The following is a 24015-nucleotide window of genomic DNA, read 5'->3' on the forward strand; positions in this document are numbered from 1 at the left end:
CTAAGTACAGAGATATTCTTAATGAAAACCTGGTAAATGATGTTTAATACCATTTTTTTTATTTTTTGGTTATTTTAGATGTATTTGTTATTTATTACTCATTTCTATAAAGCTTAACTGTATCTTTACGGTAAGAGCAGTGAGACTATGGAACTCTCTGCCTGAGGAGGTGGTGATGGTGAGTACAATAAAGGAATTCAAGAGGGGCCTGGATGTATTTCTGGAGTATAATAATATTACAGGCTATAGATACTAGAGAGGGGTCGTTGATCCAGGGAGTTATTCTGATTGCCTGATTGGAGTCGGGAAGGAATTTTTTATTCCCCTAAAGTGGGGAAAATTGGCTTCTACCTCACAGTTTTTTTTTTGCCTTCCTCTGGATCAACTTGCAGGAAGACAGGCCGAACTGGATGGACAAATGTCTTTTTTCGGCCTTATGTACTATGTTACTAATTCTATAGAAGGCATCCACATTGGCCTCCATTAAAAAATAAAAATAAAAAAATTACAAACGCTGCATACGTGTGGTAATGTTGTCCGTGCATCCCACTGGCCTCAGCAGACAACATTTCTTTGGTATCTACACAACAATCTTTAAAAATTTGTGTTGCTTTTAAGAGTCGTCCTTCTGCGTAGACTTCCACCCCCTATTCATTGATGTGACCAAAAAAAAAAAATCTTTGACAGTTATAATTTGCAAACTCAAAATCAAGAACAATAAGCCTCTTAAAGATCTGGAACGTTTCTTCTGCCAAACAGTTGAGAGATTTATCAATATAATTACACCGGCTTTAACATAATTGCATCGTAAAAAAAAATTGATGTTCGAAATGTCACTTTGGTTTTCTATTTGACTGATTTAATCAAGTTTCCCAAAAATTTTGTGTTGGATACAAACTGTCAATGTTCGTCAGCTGCAACATACTGTATTCCTTACTAGGCATGCTCTATGTCAGGGAATATGATGCACCCTAGGCTAGAAGGACACCAAGAGCTCATGGTTGGAATTCTTCTGATGCCACAGATTAAAGGGCATCTGTCAGCAGTTTTGTACCTATGACACTGGCTGACCTGTTACATGTGCTCTTGGCAGCTGAAGGCATCTGTGTTGGTCCCATGTACATATGTGCCCACATTACTGAAAAAAATGATGTTTTAATATATACAAATGAGCCTCTAGGAGCAACGGGGGCGTTACCGTTACACCTAGAGGTTCTGCTCTCTCTGCAACTGCTGCGTCCTCTGCAGTCTGATTGACAGGACCAGGCAGTGCAAATATCATCATGCCTGCCTGGCACTGTCAATCTAAGTGGAGAGGATGCATCTGTAACACATGCTCTTTAAATGGGCACAGATTATAAACCCCTTTGCGCATTATGTCGTACAGTTACGTCATAATGCCTCAGGGGATGTATAGGGAGGGCCTCTGCAGCAGGCCCCATACATGGCGGGTTCTGGCTGTATTATACAGCCAACACCTGTCCGCACTAACAGTAAGCGACGATCGTGCCGCCCCCATCATTTAACCCCTCAGGTGCCGCTATCACCTGTGAGTGAAGGAAGAGGGATGCTGCTCCCTCTGCCTTGCGATCGGAACCCCTGCAGTGAAATCGCAGGGCTCCGATTGGTTGCCATGGTAGTCTTGACGCTGCTGAAGCGATCCAGGTCTGTCATGGCTTTTTCCATACTGAGCTATGCACGAGGCACAGGAGGAGGCCACAGGGTGGCACAATGACTGAGTATGGAGGTTGCGGCAGCATCAGGAGACCACAGAGTGGCAAGGTGACATAGTGTGGAGGTGGAAGCAGCATGAGGAGGCCACAGCAAGAGGAGGCAACAGAGTGGCACAATGACAGAGTGTGGAGGTGGCGGCAGAATCAGGAGGAGGCCACAGGGTGGCACAATGACCAAGTGTGGAGGTGGCGGCAGCATCAGGAGACCACAGAGTGGCAAGGTGACATAGTGTGGAGGTGGCAGCAGAATGAGTTGGCCACAGCATGAGGAGGCCACAGAGTGGCATGACGACGAGATTGTGGAGGTGGCAGCAGCATGAGAGGGCCAGAGAGTGGCACGACAACGAGAGATTGTGGAGGTGGCAGCAGCATGAGGAGGCCACAGAGTAGCCGCTTCATCTATTCATTTAAAAGGAATATGGAACAGAACAGAAGGTTAACATTTCTCAACTTTATAAAGTGTTGCTTAAAACACGATTTAATAATACACGTTCTCCGGCAAAAAAGGCTTGGCAAATTGATTGTCCATGAATTTCTCTCGAAGATTGGGATAATATATTGGCAAATTAAGTTTACTTTCTTATAATTTTAATCAATCTTTGGTTCAATTTAATATTAAATATTTAATAAATGTAATAATAAAAATTAAGTGTTGCCTACGACAGGAGAGAATCCGCGAGTCTTCTGTTTATTCAACGACGTGGTTACGATGGAGAAAGCATTAAAAAAAAATATATTTTCTACACCTGGAGACGAATCCTGTCAAGATTGATGCAAGTGTGCTTGCATCAGCTGCTCATCGACCCAGATACTTCTGGGGGAACCTGCCTGACATGAACAGGCCTCTAGTAGCTACAGACAATGAGAAGACAAAGCGTAAAGATAGCTTTGAGCCCGGAAGAGTCGTGAAGTTCATCAAGATACGTCACTAAAGATTTTACCGCATATAACCACAGCGCTGACTACTGAATACATTTTGTTTTTCAACCAAAATACGTCAATAAAAATTTTACCACATATAACTGCAGCGCTGAACGCTGAATAAAATTAGTTTTTCGACTGAAATACGTCAATAAAGATTTTACCACAAATATTACTGCAGCGCTGAACGCTGAATATATTTAGTTTTTTGACCGAAATACATCACTAAAGGTATTGCCACATATAACTGCAGCGCTGAACGCTGAATAAATTTTGTTTTTCGACTGAAATACAGTGATACCTCGGTTCACGAACTTAATTCGTGAACTGACTCTGGTCGCGAACCGAATTGGTCGCAAACCGAGGCACATTTTCCCATAGGGTTCAATGTAAATCCGGTTAATCCGTGCTGACCTTTTTTTAGTGGGTTTTTGAAGCACAAAAATATGAAACAAATTACAATACACATTAGTACAGTATAGTATAGCTCAATGGTTATTTTCTTCACAACCTTGCTGTCACCTTTACTACTGCTCTGCACTTTCTTTTTGCCACCATGCTTGCGCTGCACATTCTTGTCACCTGCATTTCCACTTTGCACATTGTCACTTGCATTTCCACTTTGCACATTGTCACTTGCATTTCCACTTTGCACATTGTCACCTGCATTGCTGTTCTTGTCACCTTCATTGCTGCTCCGCACTTTCTTCTTTCCACTATGCTTCTTGAGAGCCATATTGGGTGTCCAGTGAACTGTACAGTACTGTATGTGCTAAAAAGCACACCAAAAATCAAAAAATCACTTAAAATGTTTGCAGAGTACTCACAGTACTTCTTTCTGTGTCTCTTCTTCTCTCCACGGTCTTCCTACAGGAAGTCACGACCATGTGACAGCCTGGAAATAGCATTAAAATGGCCGCGGCTCCTGTTCGTGAACCGAGGCGGAGTTCGTGAACCGGAGCATATTTTTATGAACTTTTCTGTTCGTGAACCGAGTTGTTCGTGAACAGAAGCGTTCGTGAACCGAGGTATCACTGTAAGTCAATAAACACTTTACCACATATACTGCAGCGCTTAACGCTGAATAAAATTAGTTTTTCAACCAATATACGTCAATAAAGATTTTACCACAGATATTACTGCAGCACTGAACACTGAATATATTTAGTTTTTGGACCGAAATACGTCACTAAAGGTTTTGCCACATATAACTGCAACAGTGAATGCTGAATATATATTTTTTTCTAGCGAAATACGTCACTAAAGGTTTTGCCACGAATAACTGCAACAGTGAACGCTTAATATATTTAGTTTTTGTACTGAAATAATAACTGCAGAAGTGAAATGTGTATATATTTTTCCTTTTGTACTGAAAAAGGCCAGTAAACGCTTTTAGCAGAAATAAATGCACCAGTGAAGTGCGCATATATTTTTACTTTTTGTACTGAAATAGGCCACTAAATGCTTTCAAGACGTATAACTGCTGCCGACATGAACTGAGAATATATTTATCTTTTTGTACTGAAATAGGCACTAAACGCTTTCAACACAAATAACTGCCGAAGTGAACTGAGAATATATTTTCCTTTTTTTTACTCAAATACAAAATAACACATATAACCGCTGCACTGACTGACTGCTGCCGCCGCTACTTCCGTGGACCCCTGCACTACTACTTCCCGGGCAGATAGGCTGCTGCGAAGCAGGTGGTCTACCCCGGGCACGTTTGTCTCTCGACCTCCGACTGCTGCCACCCTGCTAACTCACTGCTGCCATCCTGCTGGCTCCCAGCCATGCTTTCAACACATATAAACGCCGACGTTAACTGAGAATATATTTTTCCTTTTGTACTGAAATACAAAATAACACATACACTCACCTAAAGAATTATTAGGAACACCATACTAATACGGTGTTGGACCCCCTTTTGCCTTCAGAACTGCCTTAATTCTACGTGGCATTGATTCAACAAGGTGCTGATAGCATTCTTTAGAAATGTTGGCCCATATTGATAGGATAGCATCTTGCAGTTGATGGAGATTTGAGGGATGCACATCCAGGGCACGAAGCTCCCGTTCCACCACATCCCAAAGATGCTCTATTGGGTTGAGATCTGGTGACTGTGGGGGCCATTTTAGTACAGTGAACTCATTGTCATGTTCAAGAAAACAATGTGAAATGATTCAAGCTTTGTGACATGGTGCATTATCCTGCTGGAAGTAGCCATCAGAGGATGGATACATGTTCTCATTCTGTTTACGCCAAATTCGGACTCTACCATTTGAATGTCTCAACAGAAATCGAGACTCATCAGACCAGGCAACATTTTTCCAGTCTTCAACAGTCCAATTTTGGTGAGCTCATGCAAATTGTAGCCTCTTTTTCCTATTTGTAGTGGAGATGAGTGGTACCCGGTGGGGTTTTCTGCTGTTGTAGCCCATCCGCCTCAAGGTTGTGCGTGTTGTGGCTTCACAAATGCTTTGCTGCATACCTCGGTTGTAACGAGTGGTTATTTCAGTCAACGTTGCTCTTCTATCAGCTTGAATCAGTCGGCCCATTCTCCTCTGACCTCTAGCATCCACAAGGCATTTTTGCCCACAGGACTGCCGCATACTGGATGTTTTTCCCTTTTCACACCATTCTTTGTAAACCCTAGAAATGGTTGTGCGTGAAAATCCCAGTAACTGAGCAGATTGTGAAATACTCAGACCGGCCCGTCTGGCACCAACAACCATGCCACGCTCAAAATTGCTTAAATCACCTTTCTTTCCCATTCTAACATTCAGTTTGGAGTTCAGGAGAATGTCTTGACCAGGACCAGACCCCTAAATGCATTGAAGCAACTGCCATGTGATTGGTTGACTAGATAATTGCATTAATGAGAAATAGAACAGGTGTTCCTAATAATTCTTTAGGTGAGTGTATAACCGCCGCACTGACTGACTGCTACCGCCGCTACTTCCGTGAACCCCTGCACTACTACTTCCCGGGCAGATAGGCTGCTGCGAAGCAGGTGGTCTACGCCGGGCACATTTGTCTCCCGACCTCCCACTGCTGCCACCCTGCTGACTCACTGCTGCCATCCTGCTGGCTCCCAGACATGCTTTCAACACATATAAACGCCAACGTGAACTGAGAATATATTTTTCCTTTTGTACTGAAATACAGGGCTGGCTGGCTGCTAATTGGCTGCATGCATGGCATTATGGGTCAGCCCGCCTTCCCAGAGTTCCTTGCCCCATGTCCTCACACGTGTAGCTGCCATTTTATGGAATTTGGATCGAATTCCACTTCGTCTGATTTGATTCGCTCATCTCTAATCATCTCCTTCACTGCAGCTTAGAGACCTTCAAGATGGAGAGAGCTGTGTTTATCTCAGTCCTCTCTATGTTCGCTCACCCTTCTCTCCTTCCTGCACTGATCAGGTGCCGGTCATCTTTTGCACTCTACATTTGGGGGATTGTCTTGCCCTTTATTGACAGTGTGCCCCCGCACCAGGTAGGGGCAAGAGGGGGCAGCAGAAGGACCATGGGCAATGAGCACTTTCATTGTTGCAAAGGGGTTAGGTTAAGAAATTGGCTCTGTTTCAGTTTTTGCCTCAGGCAGCAGAAAGGCTAGGAGCACCCCTGCCCCTGCCCATCTGCCTGGTGTTATTAATCAGAGTAGCCCATAACTCATACCTCCCAACTGTCCTGGATCCAGCGGGACAGTCCCAGATTGTAGTGGCTGTCCTGCTTTCCCGGTACAGATGAGATATGTCCCGCTTTCTGGCAGCTGTCCCCGCATCCATAGAAAGCCCAAGAGAGGTAAGACTGTTAGTGTAGGTGCCATCTGATAGAAGCCACCTTGTCACTGGTAGATGGGCCCAACATATTCTTGATAGGCTACTTTCACATCTGTGTTTTTGCTAGATAACATAATACAACCATCTGCATCCGTTCTGAACAGATCCGGTTGTATTATCTCTAAAATGGCCATGACGGATCCGTCACTAAAACCATTGTAAGTCAATGGGCGCCGGTTCCGCATCCCAGGACGCACTAAAAAACTCTGCTTGCTTTTGTGTGCGTCATGGGAACGCAAAGAAATGGAACGGAATGAATTCTGGTGCACTCCGTTCCCTTTAGTTCAGTTTTGTCCCCATTGAAACTACACATTGGCGTGGTATTAAAAAGCAGGAAGTGCTCAACCCCATATGCAGTGGTTCATCTATACCGGGGGGGGGGGGCAGATCCTGCACTTGTGGTCCGCTGCTAATGGCAATCCCCAGCAAAAATGCATACAATGGAGGATGCCTGCAGCGGACCACAAGTACCACAATGGACATCCTACACAGGATAGCAAATGTGTGGATGTGATAAACAGTAAAAATAATATAACAAAAACAGACAGGTGCACTCTGCGGTTTTACTAAGCCCTCAAACTGGTGTTAAAATTGAGAGATTAGCCAACATGTCCTATGTGAGGACATGTCGGAGCCCGAGCACCGCGCTAGGGTTTCTCAAGTAGCTCGGGACCTAACGCTAAACCTACCTGGGCCGTATGGGCAATACTAGGAGCCAGTGGGCGAATTACAGGAGCGCAAGGTCTGACTCAGCAATCTCCCAGTAACCTCCAGCATGTGACCATGCATACAATGGGAGGAGGCAGAGAGCTCTGAGCCCCACCCAAGTCTGGCTGATATAGCCCGGGCCTCACATGTACACCAGAATGCTGCCTGTGGATGGAAATAAAGGCACATTCAGACTAGGAGTTTCTACACCTCCAAAAAATTCTAAATACAAACTACAAATTGGCGTGGTATTAAAAAGCAGGAAGTGCTCAACCCCGTAGGCATACAATGGAGGATGCCTGCAGCGGACCACAAGTACCACAATGGACATCCTACACAGGATAGCAAATGTGTGGATGTGATAAACAGTAAAAATAATATAACAAAAACATATTTCATTGTCCCCATTTTCCTCTGCTATTGAGACCCTATGACGGATCTCAATAGCGGTAAAGGAAAACACAGATGTGAAAGTAGCAATAGACAGATAATAAATATAGATATACTGTATATGAGATAGATAGATAGATAGATAGTGGATAGATAGATAGATAGATAGATATAAAAGATAGATAGATATGAGAGATAGATAGATATGAGATAGATATGAGATAGATAGATAGATAGTGTGGGGATTTGCTCTGGTAGTTGGGATAAGCGGGCGCAGTACAAAGTCAAAGTACAAGTTCTTAATTCAAATGTACGTGTTTATTCACACATAAGGTCAAACAAAAACACTCTTTGCAAGGTTGGTGTTTGTTCATACCGAGTAGAAAGTTTGTGCATAAAAAAACATCACCTTGTCGGCGGTTCTGCTTCCAGCAGTCCAAATGCAGGCTTAAGGCTGGGTTCACACGGGCGTTGCGGGAACACCCGCGATTTTTCCGCGCGAGTGCAAAACATTGTAATGTGTTTTGCACTCGCATGAGAAAAATCGCGCATGTTTGGTACTCAAACCCGAACTTCTTCACAGAAGTTCGGGCTTGGGATCGGTGTTCTGTAGATTGCATTATTTCCCCTTATAACATGGTTATAAGGGAAAATAATAGCATTCTGAATACAGAATGCATAGTAAACTAGCGCTGGAGGGGTTAAAAAAAAAATTAACTCACCTTAGTCCACTTGATCGCGCTGCCGGCATCTCCTTCTGTCTCCTTTGCTGAACAGGACCTGTGATGAGCATTAATTACAGGTAAAGGACCTGTGGTGACGTCACTCCGGTCATCACATGATCCATCACCATGGTAAAAGATCATGTGATGGATCATGTGATGACCGGAGTGACGTCACCAAAGGTCCTTTACCTGTAATTAATGCTCACCACGGGTCCTGTTCAGCAAAGGAGATCCCGGGCTACGCGATCAAGTGGACTAAGGTGAGTTAAATTTTTTTTAATTTTTTTTTAACCCCTCCAGCGCTAGTTTACTATGCATTCTGTTTTCAGAATGCTATTATTTTCCCTTATAACCATGTTATAAGGGGAAATAATAATGATTGGGTCTCCATCCCGATCGTCTCCTAGCAACCGTGCGTGAAAATCGCACCGCATCCGCACTTGCTTGCGGATGCTTGCGATTTTCACGCAACCCCATTCACTTCTATGGGGCCTGCGTTGCATGAAAAACGCAGAATATAGAGCATGCTGCGATTTTCACGCAACGCACAAGTGATGCGTGAAAATCACCGCTCATCTGAACAGCCCCATTGAAATGAATGGGTCGGGATTCAGTGCGGGTGCAATACGTTCACCTACCGCATTGCACCCGCGTGGAAATCTCGCCCGTGTGAACGCAGCCTAAGGTGGCCTGCACTCCCAATACACGGGCCTCAGCTTTCCAGCCCAGCACAGAGCTCAGTTCCCACACCAGCGATTGCCAGAGCTCCTCTGTCAGAGAGAGGTAATCACTTTTAGCTGACACTGCTGGCTGGGTTTTTTATAGGCCAGTCAAGACCCAGCCTGGAACGTGGGGAGTAGTCACCTCCCCAGCACTTTGCCTACTCCCAGTAAGAACCGTCCCGGATCAGCTATACAGCCATACTAAAATAGTAAAGTGTTAATCAGAATTAGCTGCCGCTGACACCTAAAAATACCGGCTCTTACTTCACCGAGGCCAGGAACCTCGGTGACACATACCTTCCGTCAACGACTGACCCTTGCGCCTTCCTACAATAGATAGATAGATATTAGATAGATAGATATTAGATAGATAGATATTAGATAGATAGATGATAGATAGATAGATAGATAGATAGAATAGATATATACATAGATAGATAGACAGATAATAAATAGATAGATAGATAATAGATAAATATTACATAGACAGATAATAAATAGATAGATAGATAATAGATAAATATTACATAGATAGATAATAAATAGATAGATAGATAGATATGAGATAGATAGATAGATAGATACAATAGATAGATAGATAGATAGATAGATATGAGATAGATAGAAATTAGATAGATACAGGGCCGTTTCTAGGGCCGGGCGTGGGGTGCCACCGCACGGGACGCAAGTCAAGGGGGGATGCTGGTCATATTGGCGATGCAGGGGGGAGGCAACGGGTCAATTTTATATATATATTTTTTTTTATACGGGACAATACTTGTGGCACATGATTGGGGGAGGCATGGAGAGGCACTTCTAACTGGCACATGATTGGGAGGCATCTATGGGGGCACTTACTGGCACATTATTGGGGGGCATCTATGGGGGCACTTAATGACACATTATTGGAGGGCATCTAGGGGGGCACTTCTTACTGGCACATTATTGGGGGCACTATGGGGGCTTCTACTGAGGCCACAAAGAAGGGGTATTTTATATGGGGGGCTCTGCATGGTACTGCTATTATCAGGGGGTTTATCTGTTTCTGCAGCATAGTATTGGGGAGCACAACAGGCAGAGTATTGGGGGTAGTAGGATGATTTGTCCAGAAGATGGGAGGATGGTGGAAAAGTAGTAAACTAAGAGACGAAAAATGGCTAAAAAATGGTGGTCTGGTCTGAAGGTCTGAAAGGAGAAGATGAGGAAGAGGGAAGGAACATCTACATCAAAGGAGACGTCACTGGATGTAAGAGGTATGTGTAAACAAACTGAAAAGAAAAGGAAAGTGACCAAACTGAGATCTGTGGAGGCTTTAAAGAGGACCTTTCATGGGTGCCAACATTGCAAGATAAATATCTGGCCATGTAGAGCGGCGCACAGGGATCTCACTGCACTTACTATTATCCCTGGGCGCCGCTCCGTTCGCCCGCTGTGGCCCCGTTACCTTCTCCCGCGCTCTATGGTAATTGCTACTATCGGTTCACCAGGGAGGAGTCTGCCCTGTTTCTCCCTGGGCGTTCCTTCTCCCAGGCTGTAGCGCTGTCCAATGTCAGTGTAGAGCTGACATCCTGGGAGAAGGAACGCCCAGGAGAGAAGCTGATGTCTCCTCCCTGTTTGTGAAGTTGGCAGCAATTACCATACAGTGCGTGGAATATACCGGGGGCCAGAGCGGGCGAACGGAGCGGCGCCCAGGGATAATAGTAAGTGCAGTGAGATCCATGGGCGCTGCTCTACACAGCCTGATGGTTATGTTGCAATGTTGGGACCCATGAAAGGTCCTCTTTAAACGTGAATGGGGGGGGGGGGGGGGGGGCGCTTTTGTATTGTTCACCCTGTTGGCAAAATTCCCTAGAAACTTCCCTGGATAGATAGATATTAGATAGATAGATAGATAGATAGATAAATGTGAGATAGATAGATAGATATTAGATAGATAGATAGATAGATAGATAGATAGATAAATGTGAGATAGATAGATAGATATAATAGATAGATAGATAGATAGATAGAATATAGATAGATAGAGAGATAGATAGATAATAGATAGATAGATAGATAGATAGATAGATAGATAGAGAGATAGATAGATAATAGATAGATAGATAGATAGATAGATAGATAGATAGATAGAGAGATAGATATTGCACAGAGCATCTGGATCAGCACAGGTGTCTGTGTGGGGTAAATAATATAGTTATAGTGGTAGAATAGACGTTGGTGAACAATTTTTAACAAGGGCAGGGGTTTTATTAATATCACTAGGGTGTATTCTTTATCATCGTGTTCCACTCATTTTGGACTAAAAATTATTTTTTCACTTAGTCTTTATCAGAAGGGGCTGTAGAAATGTTTTTATTTTTGCCGAAATCCCACCGGCAACCGTGCCCTTTCTACCTCCCATTCATTTTAATAGGAGGCAGAGCTGAGTATCGTGGAGCGTCTCTTCCCGGGAATGCTCAGCGCGGTCTCCCATTTAGGCCTATTGCACACGACCGTATGGCTTTTTCAGTGTTTTGCGGTCCGTTTTTCACGGGTCCGTTGTTCCGTTTTTTGTTTCCGTTGTGTTTCCGTTTCTGTTCAGTTTTTCCGTTCCGTTTTTCCGTATGGCATATACAGTATACAGTAATTACATAGAAAAATGGGCATAACATTTTCAATAGATGGTTCCGCAAAAAACGGAACGGAAACGGAAGACATACGGATGCATTTCCGTATGTGTTCCGTTTTTTTTGCGGACCCATTGACTTTAATGGAGCCACGGAACGTGATTTGCGGGCAATAATAGGACATGTTCTATGTTAGAACAGAACGGAAAAACGGAAATATGGAAACGGAATGCATACGGAGTACATTCCATTTTTTTTGCGGAACCATTGAAATGAATAGTTCCGTATACGGAACGCAAAAAACGGCCAGTAAACGGGGAAAAAAAACGGCCGTGTGCAGGAAGCCTTAGGGTGCACTTACACGACCGTATGTATTTTGTGATCCGCAAAACACAGATGCACAAAAAATAGGTATGACGTCTGTGTGACATCCGTGTTGCATCCGTTTTTTATTTTTTCAGATCCATTGTAACAATGCCTAATCTTTTCTTCAAAACGGACCGGAATAGGATATGCGGGGCCAAGGAGCGGACATACGGATGCGGACAGCGCACGGTGTCTGCATTTTTTGGGGACCCATTGAAATTAATGGGTCTGCATCCTTTCTGCAAAAAATGCGGATTGGTTGTGAATGCACCCTAAAATAAATGGGAGGCAGAAACCAGCCAGAAAACCACGTGGCTGACCAAGACATTTCAGCGTGGGTGTCCGTGCCACAATTCCACTGCAAAAGACGCCAGAGGACAGAGAAGAGTTAATGTATGCAGATAAGCAACCAGGTGACCAAGAGACACCACAATAGCTCCAATAAATCCAAAAGTTTTTAACTTCTTGTCCCCAGCTACAAAAGGAAGAGCAGCTCTGGAGCACAAAACGCTGCTGTGGAAGGTTAAATCCTGTGGGAAAGCTCATGAGCATTATTTGGACTGAGAAAGGTGAAACAGCAATCACGGCATCTGATACATCCATTTTTTGTACTAGCCTTTGCCAGTGTGTCATCACCTATTCATTATGTCACCCTATCGAAGGATTTTCATGTACGAGGCACTAGTGCTGGAAACCTTGTGTAACACCCCAGAGTGGTGTTACCACTTCTGCACCTTGCTACTGTCTTTATTGGTCTAACCTCATGTCATCTTATGCATTTATTCCAGGTCCTCCACACTGTGCATTTCTGATGTTATGTAACTGTTCATGTAATGTGCCTGGTTCACCAGCAGCTGGCAGCAAACACGGCTGAGCTATACTTAGATATAATGGAACCTTCCATTATAAGTCTAACCCCCCTCTGGAGAGAGGTTGGTGAGTCCTACTTCCTGCAGGAAGGGTGGGGCAGAAGTTCTAGTCAGTCTAGTTTACCCCCAGCTAGGGGAAGGGTGTGCAGGGGCAGGTCTCTGCTGGACATGCTCACGCCAGCCAGAGCAACCTAAGCTCTACCGGCCATGGAGGCCAAAGCTTAAAGCCTCAGGAGCCAGGAGGAAAGTTCCCTAGCCTAATCTAGAGTCAGACTATAAAGTACAGCATACGGAAGAAGCTGAGTTATTCAGCCAGCCTGTCAGTACAGCAGAGCCAGAGAGAAACAGATATAGCAGAGTGGAGTTTGCCTGCCAGTTTCATGCTAAAGCCTGCTGGAACCAAGACAAAGCCTGTAAACCATTTTGGAGAAACGTTTACCAAAGTAAAGCTGCCATTGAACTTCATCTCAAGCTCTGGACTCAAATTATTCTTTTATCCCTCAATTATTCCCCCTATTTATTGCTTCGGAGCGAAAGCCTGGGGTCCAGCGGTATCCAGGTAGGAGCACCGTGACACACATAAAGAGACATTTTAGGCCGCACTATACCACTCTCCAATTCCTACACCTGGGACACGCGACATATAGAGGGCCCTAGGGGGAGGCCGCCCATTGCACTTGCACGCATATAACCCCCAGCGCGGTCCATGATGGACACAAAGGTTCCCATTGGTGTTGAGCGAATCAAACTTAGTGAAGTGGACTTTGATCCAAATTTCAGGAAACACTTGATTCGCTGCAAAGCCAAATTTCCTTGTGCTTCATGGTAACAAATTGATTTTCCCTGAAATGGGGGTAAAAATAAAAAGATTTAAATCATACTTACCTCATCCATTTAAGTGCGAAGAGGCTGCCGTGACCATCTTGCTTGAAGATCCCACGCAAAATCTTGCGCGCGGTGACATATGATGTCATCATGCCTCCCAGCGCGATGACGTCATCATGCGCCGCACAACATTTTGCGCTGGATCTTCAAGCAAGATGGCTGCGGCCACCTCAATGGATGAGGTAAGTATGATTTCACTTTTTTAGTTTATTTTTATAGGAGCAACCCCTAAAATGCTTTAATATTGATCTCAGATGCGGCGATGGGTGATCCCATGCAAAATCTTGTGTGCTGTGACGTATGACGTCACCACGCCTCCTGACCCGATGACGTCATCATGTGCCGTGCGAGATTTTGCGCTGGATCTTCAAGCAAGATGGATGAAGTGAGTAAGATTTAATTTTTTTTTATCTTTTATGAGCAACCCCTAAAAATGCTTTAATATTGATCTCAGATGCCGCGATCAGTGATGAACGCGGCATCTGAGGGGTTCAATAATGGTGGCCAGGGGTGCAACTAGCCTTTCTGCTGCCTGAGGCAAAAACTGAAACGGCGCCCCTCCCTCCACAATGCCAATTTCTTAACCTAACTCCTTCCCTTCAGCCCATGCCCCTCTCTTGCCCCTACCTGGTGCTGCCTGAGGCTATCGCCTCACCTGGCCTCATTGGTGGTGCACCCCTGATGGCGGCTCAATTGCCGTTCTCTGTCATTGCTTCCATTACTTAACGAAAAGGAGGTTTGTGACGAAGTAATTTGTAACAAAGCGAACTTTTGTAAAATTGGCGAAGCAGCCGAATCGAATCTTTAGTTTGTTTAGTTAGTTCTCATCCTTGAAGAAAGATCTAAGTGAACTCCAGGAGTCTCCTGTCTTACGCCGAAGCCAAGATGAAGTTGTGCTCGCATATACGGAGTGACTTTGATATGATCCTACGTGTCAGTAGTGATGCCGGTTTGCTATTATCCTGACGGCATGCTCGGAGCTGACTAACACAATAATTAGGCATTGTCACGTACAGATAGCAATCTGTTCCATCTAATTAGATAATTCTTCCACTCAAGCAGGTAGATTTTTGTCTTTTTGAGTAATCCACCTATCGCTCACTCTAGACACCTATGTGGCATAGTAACCACTTGCATTCCCCATTCTGGAGCATCTATTCTCATGACTCCCTCTGTTATTCCTGCTAGAAGTTTATAAATGTAAATATTAATATAGGTCCAGATGGGTGTTAGCAGTTGCGGTGTGTCCCTGCACAGTCTGACACTACCCAATCAGTGCTGCCAGTGTCAGACTATACAGGGACCCCCCCCCCCCAGCTAGACCTTTATTGCAGACTGCTCACTCATAAACATCCAGTAGGAATAATTAAGGGACAGCATAATATACAGTTATAAGAATAGATGCTCCAAAATTCTTCCTAAAACAGACATCAGGAGAGGTGACAGGTCCTCTTTAAAGTGTATTAAAGGGGTTTTCCAAGACTTTTTACGTGATTGCCACCTGCATCCTCACAAATCAGCAGTTTCAGAAGGCATCGGCGATCCTGTAAGCGCCATGGCCTTTTCACAGCTTTGCCTAGGCCATGTGAAATCATGTTCATTGGTCACATGTCAGAGGATAGGTCATCGGTTAAAAAGTCTCAGAAAATTCCTTTAACATCTTGTCACTAGGGGGAGCTCCGGAGCTTAATATAGACTGTTTAGTAGGGACTAAGCTCCAGAACTCCCCCAAGTGGTGGCTATAGTCAGACAGAAACTTATCATTCACAGTGTTCTCCAAGATGGGCAGGAGGCAGTTTAAAAAAAGCAAAAAAAAGCCAACCTTACCTTACCAACCTTCTAAATGTCCTGCTCTGGTCCCAGCTGGTCCTGTAGTGAGTGTTGAAGTCATGTCCACCATGATCTGTGCGGCCAACCACTGGCCTCACCAGTTACGTGTTATTCATGCAGCCAGTGAACGTGATGTCATTGTTGCAGGTCCAATGGGGAATGGGGCAGCAGGAGAATTCAAAAGGTGAGTCAAGTTTTTTTTGTTTATTTTATTTCTTTTTTGTTTATTTTATTATGATCTCTCGCTTTGTGTCCATTCAAAACAAAAATCCTGGAAATCCCCTTTAAAGTGGCTGTGCCAGGTTTGCAAGGTATTCCCTATTCACAAGATCGCTGGGGGTCTGACTGCTGGTCCCTTTCCCCAAATCTGATGGAGTGGCATGTCCAGCATGCACCCAGCCGCTCCATTCATTCTCTATGGGACCACCGGAAATAGCCGAGCGCTGCACTTGGCTAACTCCAGCAGTCCCACAGAGAATAATTTCAGCATCAGGGCGCATACCTGACCTGCCGCTCCATCAGATAAGGGAACAGGACCCCCCGTTCTTGGGTCCCAGTGGTCGGACCCCCAGTAATCAGTTAGTTATCCCTTATCCTGTGGATAGGGGATAACTTGCAAACTTGGCGCAACCTCTTTAACCCTGTGTCTATGCATTGAGACCACATCCCTGTGCAGATCCTCTCTACTGGGGGCGAAGCCTACCTGAAATGAGCTCCAGTAACCCCATAGCCTCTGCATAGGCCACCTCTGTGGTATGTACCCCTTTGATGTATAGCGCAGTATACTGCTCCAAATTTAAATACCCCCTGGTACATTCTGCTTCATTGTCATTGACAAAAAGTAATGGCTTAATCTCTCTTCATGCATCACTGACCGTTGTCCAGCTGCCAGTCCTAATGTTTCATTTATTCTGTTTTCTGCATGTGAGCAGTAAAGATACGGGCAGCGCATGCCAAGGATGTGTGGTACAGTCATGCCAGTCTGATTAATAAGTAATCTCATCTAATGCTTGATGACGTCACTCTCCAGCCATATCACTAATTAACTGTCTGCCCTGGCTTCGGTACGCTGCAGGTCTGTATATTATCTGCTTGTGCCAATTGACTTCCAGTGTGCCGGGCACAGAGGACCTTAATTCCATTGAATGAGATCTGTTCATAAGGAACGGTATATTAACACTGATTCTTGATAGTAATTACAGTATGTAGTGAATTTTCCACAGAGTTCAGGGGCAGCTAGGCCAATATGTATGTTACAGGCAATTTATGAAATCAGGCATTAAATAGAAGTATGCAGACAAAGTATGAAACTCTTAATATTTCACACTAGAGATGAGCGAATTTCATGTTATAAAATTCGTTCACGCTTCGTTTGGTGGTAAAAGCAGAATTGCATTATGGATTCCGTTACCACGGACCATAACGCAATTCTATGACGGAAAAGGTACGGATCCATTTTGCAGCCCATAGACTTCTATTATGACAGAATGAATAACGGAATGCCTCCAAAGGCATTCCGTTATGCATTCCGTCAAAGAATTGCGTTATGGTCCATGGTAAACGGAATCCATAACGCAGTTCTGCTTTTACCACCAAACGAAGCATGAACAAATTTTAAAATATGAAATTTGCTCATCTCTATTTCACACATTTCCTAGGCATTCTATATAATGCCTAGAGGAAAACTGGCGAAGTATAAAATACTCGCCTCCAGAGGTTATCATCGTCATTCTAGCCCTCCGGTATAAAATATTCACCTTCCAGAGGTCATTGTCGCCATTCTAGCCTTCAAGTATAAAATACTCGTCTTACAGACATCTTTGTTGTCATTCTAGCCTTCAACTATAAAATAGTCGCCTTCCAGTGGTCATTGTCACCATTCTAGCCTTCAAGTATAAATACTCGCCTTCCAGAGGTCATTGTTGCCATTCTAGCCTTCAACTATAAAATACTCGCCTTCCAGAGGTCTTCGTTTCCATTCCAGCCTTTAAGTATAGAATAGTTGTCTTCCAGAGATCGTCGTTGCCATCCTAGCCTTCAAGTATAAAATAGTGGCCTTCCAGAGGTCATTGTCACATTCTAGCATTCAAGTATAAAATACTCACCTTCCAGAGGTCATCATCACCATTTTAGCCTTCAAGTATAAAATACTTGCCTTCCAGAGGCCTTTCTTAGCCTTCCTTGTTGCAACAACTGGTCTCATTCTCTTGTTTTTCAGCAAGAAAGTTGTTCTTCTGCTATTTTAAAACAAGTATAGTTTATTTTGCATTTTGTTTATTGCAAATCAAAATACCATTCATTGTTGGAACCAGTGAGGACATTTGCATTTATTCTGTGCCAAACTATGAAGTGCTCTTGTGTGAGAAAGACAATTAAGTGCAATTCAAATTGATAGTCTAGCCTTCCTTATTGCAATAAGTGTGGACAATTCTTTTTCTCTGGTTTTTCAGTAAGAAAGTTAAGTTTTTCTTTTATTTTATAACAAATGTAGTTTATTTTGCATTTCATTTATTGCAATTCAAAATACCATTCTAGCCTTCCTTGTTGCAACAAGCGAGGACAATACTGATCTCTTTCTTGGATCTATTCTTTTAGCTGACAAAAAAGAAAGCAGCTCCCATAAACAACACAGAAGGCCAAACATGACCCCTCTGTAGACTTTCCTAGAAATTGTCCATCATGGCCTGGAGTTCAGGAACTGAGAGATTCTACATCCTCCCTTTGGGACACTTGACCCCAGGTAACAGATCGACAGCGCAATCATGAGGTAGAAGGGAGTCAGAACCTGATTGCGCAAAAACATCACCAAAGTCCCCAACATACTCAGGGACGTGCTCCATCCCTACATGGAGACAAGCAAGAAGCATTGATAGGCAGGTATTGAAACCAGAAGGTAATGTCAGAACCAGAATCAGTAGTCATAGGGCAAAGTCACTAACAGGCAGAATGTCCAGGACTCCACATGAAACACAAACTAAGCATGTGAGACAAGAAGACCAATTTAGCATTTTATTTATTTTGCATTTCTTTCATGTTTTCCTAACAGTTATTACTTAACATTTCATACGTTGCCTAAAGAGTACTCGTCATTTGATAGATTGCCTAGGCAAAGTATATAAAAGACTGAAATAATACAAACACTTCATACTTTGCCCATATACTTTAGGCATTCTATAGAATGCCTAGAAATTTCATATAATGCCTGCATTTCATACATTGCCTGTAACATGTACAGTATTTAATAAGACTACTGTACTTATAGTATAGGCGTAGCAGCTTTCATGTTGGCCATGAGGGGTATCTATATCTGTCATTCCTTGGAAGATATTGTTCTGCGTGGCCAGGATGTGCAGAGAAAAAGAAATGTAGCAGTTAACATATGCCGTGATGGCGCCAGAAATACCATTAAGATGATAAATGAACAGTTGAGTCTCATGCTGGAATGACCCCAGATAGTTCACCCAAAGAATCCACCAAATCTACACATTTTGTACCCACCAATGCGAAGGATCCTGAGGGTCCATTGTGCCTCTGTAAAGAACATACATGTCATCCATATTGTCTAATAACCCACAACCACAAACCATGGTTGGATTGGCCATAGACCCTACAGGGAAATTTCCTATTGAGCTGATGCTCCTGGGGCCACTCATACCCTCTTCATGGCAGCAGGCCAGGTGCATAATGAGCTGATGCTCAATGGCCGCAGGTCCACTTCTGAACTCAACTGTATTACTGTCCTCATGATGGTGATACAGTTGAATACTGTGGTCAGGGCAGCAGTATTTTGTGCTGTCCTGCGGTATTTGGTTCTGATGGGGCGGTATTCTGCACTGCACTACAGTATTGCAGGCCCCGTCTACTTTGGTTGTCCCTGCCTACTTGTTTTGGCCCGTCTTCTGTCAGTTTGAACCCACCTACAACACCGGGCCACTTTTATGTTTTTTCCAGGGCCACTTAAAGGTCCTAATGCGCCCCTGCTTCCGTTTGACCCTTGTACCTCTTTATTGTGTTACAACTTAGGCCCACCAGTACTTAAAGGGGTTCTCCAGGCTACAAATATTGATGAAATTCTCAATATAGGTCAATTTTGAATCGATGGTAGTCCAACACACCTAACAATAGTTATTGTGGGCTTCATTTCGCTGATAACTATATTGTGCGCGCAATGCTGGAGGCAGACAGCTCTGTCCACTGAGTAGTAGCCATGCCGGGGTCCTGCAGCCCAGCTACCATTCAAGTGAATGGATACTAAGCTTCAGTATGCCGGAGAAGGAAGCTACACAGTGGTTGTAGTGATGATGCAGTGTTATGTACCTGATGAAGGGGAACTACTCCCCGAAACGCGCTGTACTTCTGCAATAAATAAGTTTTCTATTTACTACCACTATCTGGATTGGATTCTTGCGCCCTGGGATATTTTATCTCTTTACCTCTGTATCCTATCACTTCTTGGAGACTTCAGGGATCTCCGACAAGAAGTCATCCCTCCGCGGCTGCAGATCCACCAGCGAATCGTGACTCCATCACATGTATTGACAAGCTTTTACTAGAGTTGTGCCTACAGATAGCACAACCACAAAAGGTGAGCCCTGTACTGGAACCATTTATTTTATCTGTCTACCAACGGTATTACCCTATGGTGCGCCCTGCTTTGTTTTTAACAGCATAAAGTAAATCCTGTGGATCCACACAGTAGATGTGGCCTTCTGCTTGCGGCTGCCCCGAACAGCTGATCGCTGGGGTGCTGGGTGTTGGACCCCTACTGATCTGATATTAATGAACTATCCTAAAGATATGTCATCAGCATCTATCACCTGGAGAACCCTGTTTAATGGGTTTCATGAAATTTCAAACCTTTTTGTATCTTCCTCTTTTCTATTTTCCTCATTTGCGGTCTGTGATATTGAGAGTTCACATCCTTCTTTATTCCTGCCTCTGGAACGTTATTTGAGTTGAACATTGTACCTCTTTATGTGTTATTTAGTCATATCACAGGTCCTAAACATATTAGTCATTATCTGTTAACAAGAATTTGTTTTGGGCTTCTGTCATCCCCTGGAGGACCCAACAATGTGTAATACTTCATTTCCCCTGTGGTGGTGCTGCAGGATAATTGAACACTTGTTGCTGAGTCCCACCTCCCAGAAATTATAACAGATCGGTAGATCAGTTTACTATAAGAGGAACTGTACCGTCACTTCAAAATTTTACGCCAAAACTGAGCAAACTTTACCGCTTTAACCTTGCAGCCATATGTCTGAGAGCCTGAAAGGGATTTCTGCAAATCAAAACATAGGTCAAGGATTAGGTTGATTCCATGAATATGATTTACAGCACTCTTAGAAAATCTCATATATGATGTATTTCTGAGCTAAAGTTCTGATACAAGTATTTTAATGACTATGAACATGTGTGCTGTCACTTTAGATCAATGTCTTTAATAAGTTTGGAATGTTTTGCGTTGTAGATCTTCTCTGAATGTAACAGAACATACAACCGACCAGGAAGAATCTTGAAAAATACACATAATGCATGAGGTTTAGGCAAAAGGTAAAAAATGCAAGTCATGCTATCTGCCCTGAAGGCTTACAGTCACAATGTATAGGCCATAAAGCAAGTAGACTTCTCGTCACCTGAAGTCCTCATGAGAAAAGTGGTCAAGCCATGATTATGGTAGACATTGCAATCAGGAATGGAATATTTTTTCTATGCACAATTTAAAACGTGCCAATCATAATAACTTTTGTTTTTCAGATATTACATTAGAATACTGTATATGTCATTTTGGAGTGCATCTCCTTAGAATAAAGTGGTGTCTTCATCAACTTCCAAGCAGCCCTTAGTCACTCTACCTTACAACCTTCAGCCAGTTTGTGAATGTGCAGAAACCTCCTCAATCTTCATAAAAAATCCTAAGCCATAAATACAGGATGACAGGAGAGGAGAAGAGGGAGTTGCAGCTGCAGGTTCCCATTCAGTGTATCAGTAAAAGAAAAAGTAGAAGGGAGTAGCATATCTGGAGACATACCACTGGCTTAAAGCATGTGTAGTACCCCGGACATGGGAGTACTACATTTATTTATAATTTAATGCTTTGTAATATTCATATTATGTCACCTTTCATGCAATATACTTTTGTACACCAGCAGGTGGGGTACGGTTGGCAGTGTTTTGCAACAGTAATGGAACTTACCATTCCATTCCTCCCCCTCTTGGTAGGAGTGGGCTGGTCCAATTTCATGCCAAGGAAGTGGCAGAGCCAGTTAGAGACAGAAGGAAACAAGTGAGGAGAGAGGAAGTGTAATCCATCTCCCAGTCCTCCAGCCCAGGTGGATCACAGAAGCGGCTCATCTAGGAGGACATCATTGCAAAAGAAAGACTGCAGGGTCCAGGACCACAGAAGATTTGTAAACTATGGTGTATTTGTGTCAGCAGAGAGATCAATACTTCGCTGCAAGGTGGTGGGAAACATGTTAAGACACCATTATCACAGTTCAGGACAGGCATAGGTAGAAGCCTGCATCATACAGTTGGCACTTTCAGCAACAGGTACCATAGTAAAGCTATAGGGAATGTATTCCAGAGAGAGACAGCATCAGCTAGAACATTTATGAGGATCATCTTCTGCCACATTGCGAGCCATCATACCCCATAGGAGGAGAGAAATCGCATGTTGTAAAAACTGCTGCTGAATGTGCAGCTACTGTATTCGTTTTTTTTCTTTGCACTTTTTGAAAGATGTTGTTTGCTCTATAATCTCTGTCTAGTTCCTTCATCATCACTTTTTCACTGCACCAAACCTCATGTCAACATCTCATCAGGGCCACTACCACTCCCATCCTCTGCATCGGCTCCTTAGGGGGCTTACTGCACATGCCATATCAGAAGACTACTCCCACTCAATAAGAATTGGGAGAGGAAATGTACATTAGAGAAATCAGCAAAGAGAAGGTATGATTTCTTGAATATGTGGAATTTTGTAATATTTCTTCCAGCAGTCTGTAATCAGAAATTTCCATGCATGTGCATTTAGCCTGCCCGCAGGAGAGATGTAGTGAATAGTTGGAGCTGGAGAGGATGGGAGTGGTGGCACTTGCAATGAAGGTAGTTGTAGTCCTCATAAAAATCCCTCTGCCACTAGTGCTTCTTGGGCGGTGTGTGCAATACATGGAGGGCACATCCTTTCCCTCAGGGCACACCCTGGGCCTTTTTGGGGGGTGCTCCTGCCTAGTGATATTTGTGGTGCCTTTGATGGTGGATGGTTGGCAGGGTGCAAGGCAGGAGGCCTGGGCTAAACAGTAAGCAGGCTGTAGTTAGGGATAACAAGTCCAGGGCACTTTACTGAGGTAGTCTTGGCAGTCACTGGTAGTAATAAGTTCAGATTTTCTCCAGAGTACATACACAATATTTCCAAGGCTGAATATGGCATAGCAAGCTGTAAGATAGCTGACTCTGAGTCTCTCTCTATTAAATCCAAGAACTTTCCAAATTGGCCAAAGGGCTGAAAAAGGTCTCACAATATGTATTGCAGTTCCCAGGCTGTGTGTGCAGATCCTCAAACGGGTGGCAAATAGGTTATAGAAGTATGGTGGGAACCAAAGCAATATACCTTCTCCACAGGCAGTAAGGGCTTTTGCCATAAACGAGCGATACCCTTTACTGTCTGTCCTTGTGCCAGTCATTTGTAATGGCCTTTATCAGTCTGTATATTCTTTGCTTCTTTCTTCCTCTGAGGTTTGGCAGTTGTCCTCAGCATTCAAGGATGAAGACTCATTGAAGTAGTAGACCTCACACTGCACAGGCACATGCGGCTCCTTACTCTTCAGCTGTCTATCTCACACTACACTACACAGCACTCCTATTTCAGAAGGGTTGCGTGTCATGTTCAGCCCTTAGAATCACGTAAATGGCATAGAAAAGCACATTGACCCTTTTAGGAGTGAATTAACTCTTTACCAGTGATCCACTGGGTTACTGCACATGTTCTTTATAAATGTTCAGAAAAACACTAAATAGATTAATGGGGGGAGGGGGATGCAGCTGCAGTTTCTTACTGAATCCACAGCAGGGGGAGACATCTGATTTAAGCTTAGAGCAAGTAGCACAACTCTTACAACCCAGCAGGGTATGCCATCCACGTAGTAGGCATGCAGAGTACATCTGGAATTGTTCCTCTGTAATGATAGGATTTTCTAGTTTTGCAGAGTTTTAACTTTCATCTCCAGCCTGTTGTATCTGTTGTAAAAACAACAAACTCCTCTTCTCCCTGCTGCTCCATTCCGGCTCTTCTGGTCCCTGTCCTGTAAACTGCTAGATGGACAAAGGCACATTTTTGCTTGGGGACACGTCTTGGTTGAGGTCAGTCATTGGCTGCAGTGATGCACATGACCACGTCCATCATTAAGTTTAGAGG

At 43.7% G+C, this 24015-nt stretch overlaps 1 long non-coding RNA gene across 1 annotated transcript; it reads right to left on the reverse strand.

Annotated features, from left to right (window-relative positions):
* Window positions 1-273: 273 nt before the first annotated feature.
* On the reverse strand, window positions 274-19560 carry LOC120977433. The gene is made up of 3 exons (XR_005773894.1): window positions 19434-19560; window positions 8762-8764; window positions 274-284 (listed from the first exon to the last, which is right to left on the reverse strand). It is a non-coding gene; the product is annotated as an uncharacterized LOC120977433 (long non-coding RNA).
* Window positions 19561-24015: the final 4455 nt, after the last annotated feature.

Source organism: Bufo bufo, chromosome 8 (assembly GCF_905171765.1).
Source record: "Bufo bufo chromosome 8, aBufBuf1.1, whole genome shotgun sequence".
Classification (NCBI taxonomy): domain Eukaryota; kingdom Metazoa; phylum Chordata; class Amphibia; order Anura; family Bufonidae; genus Bufo; species Bufo bufo.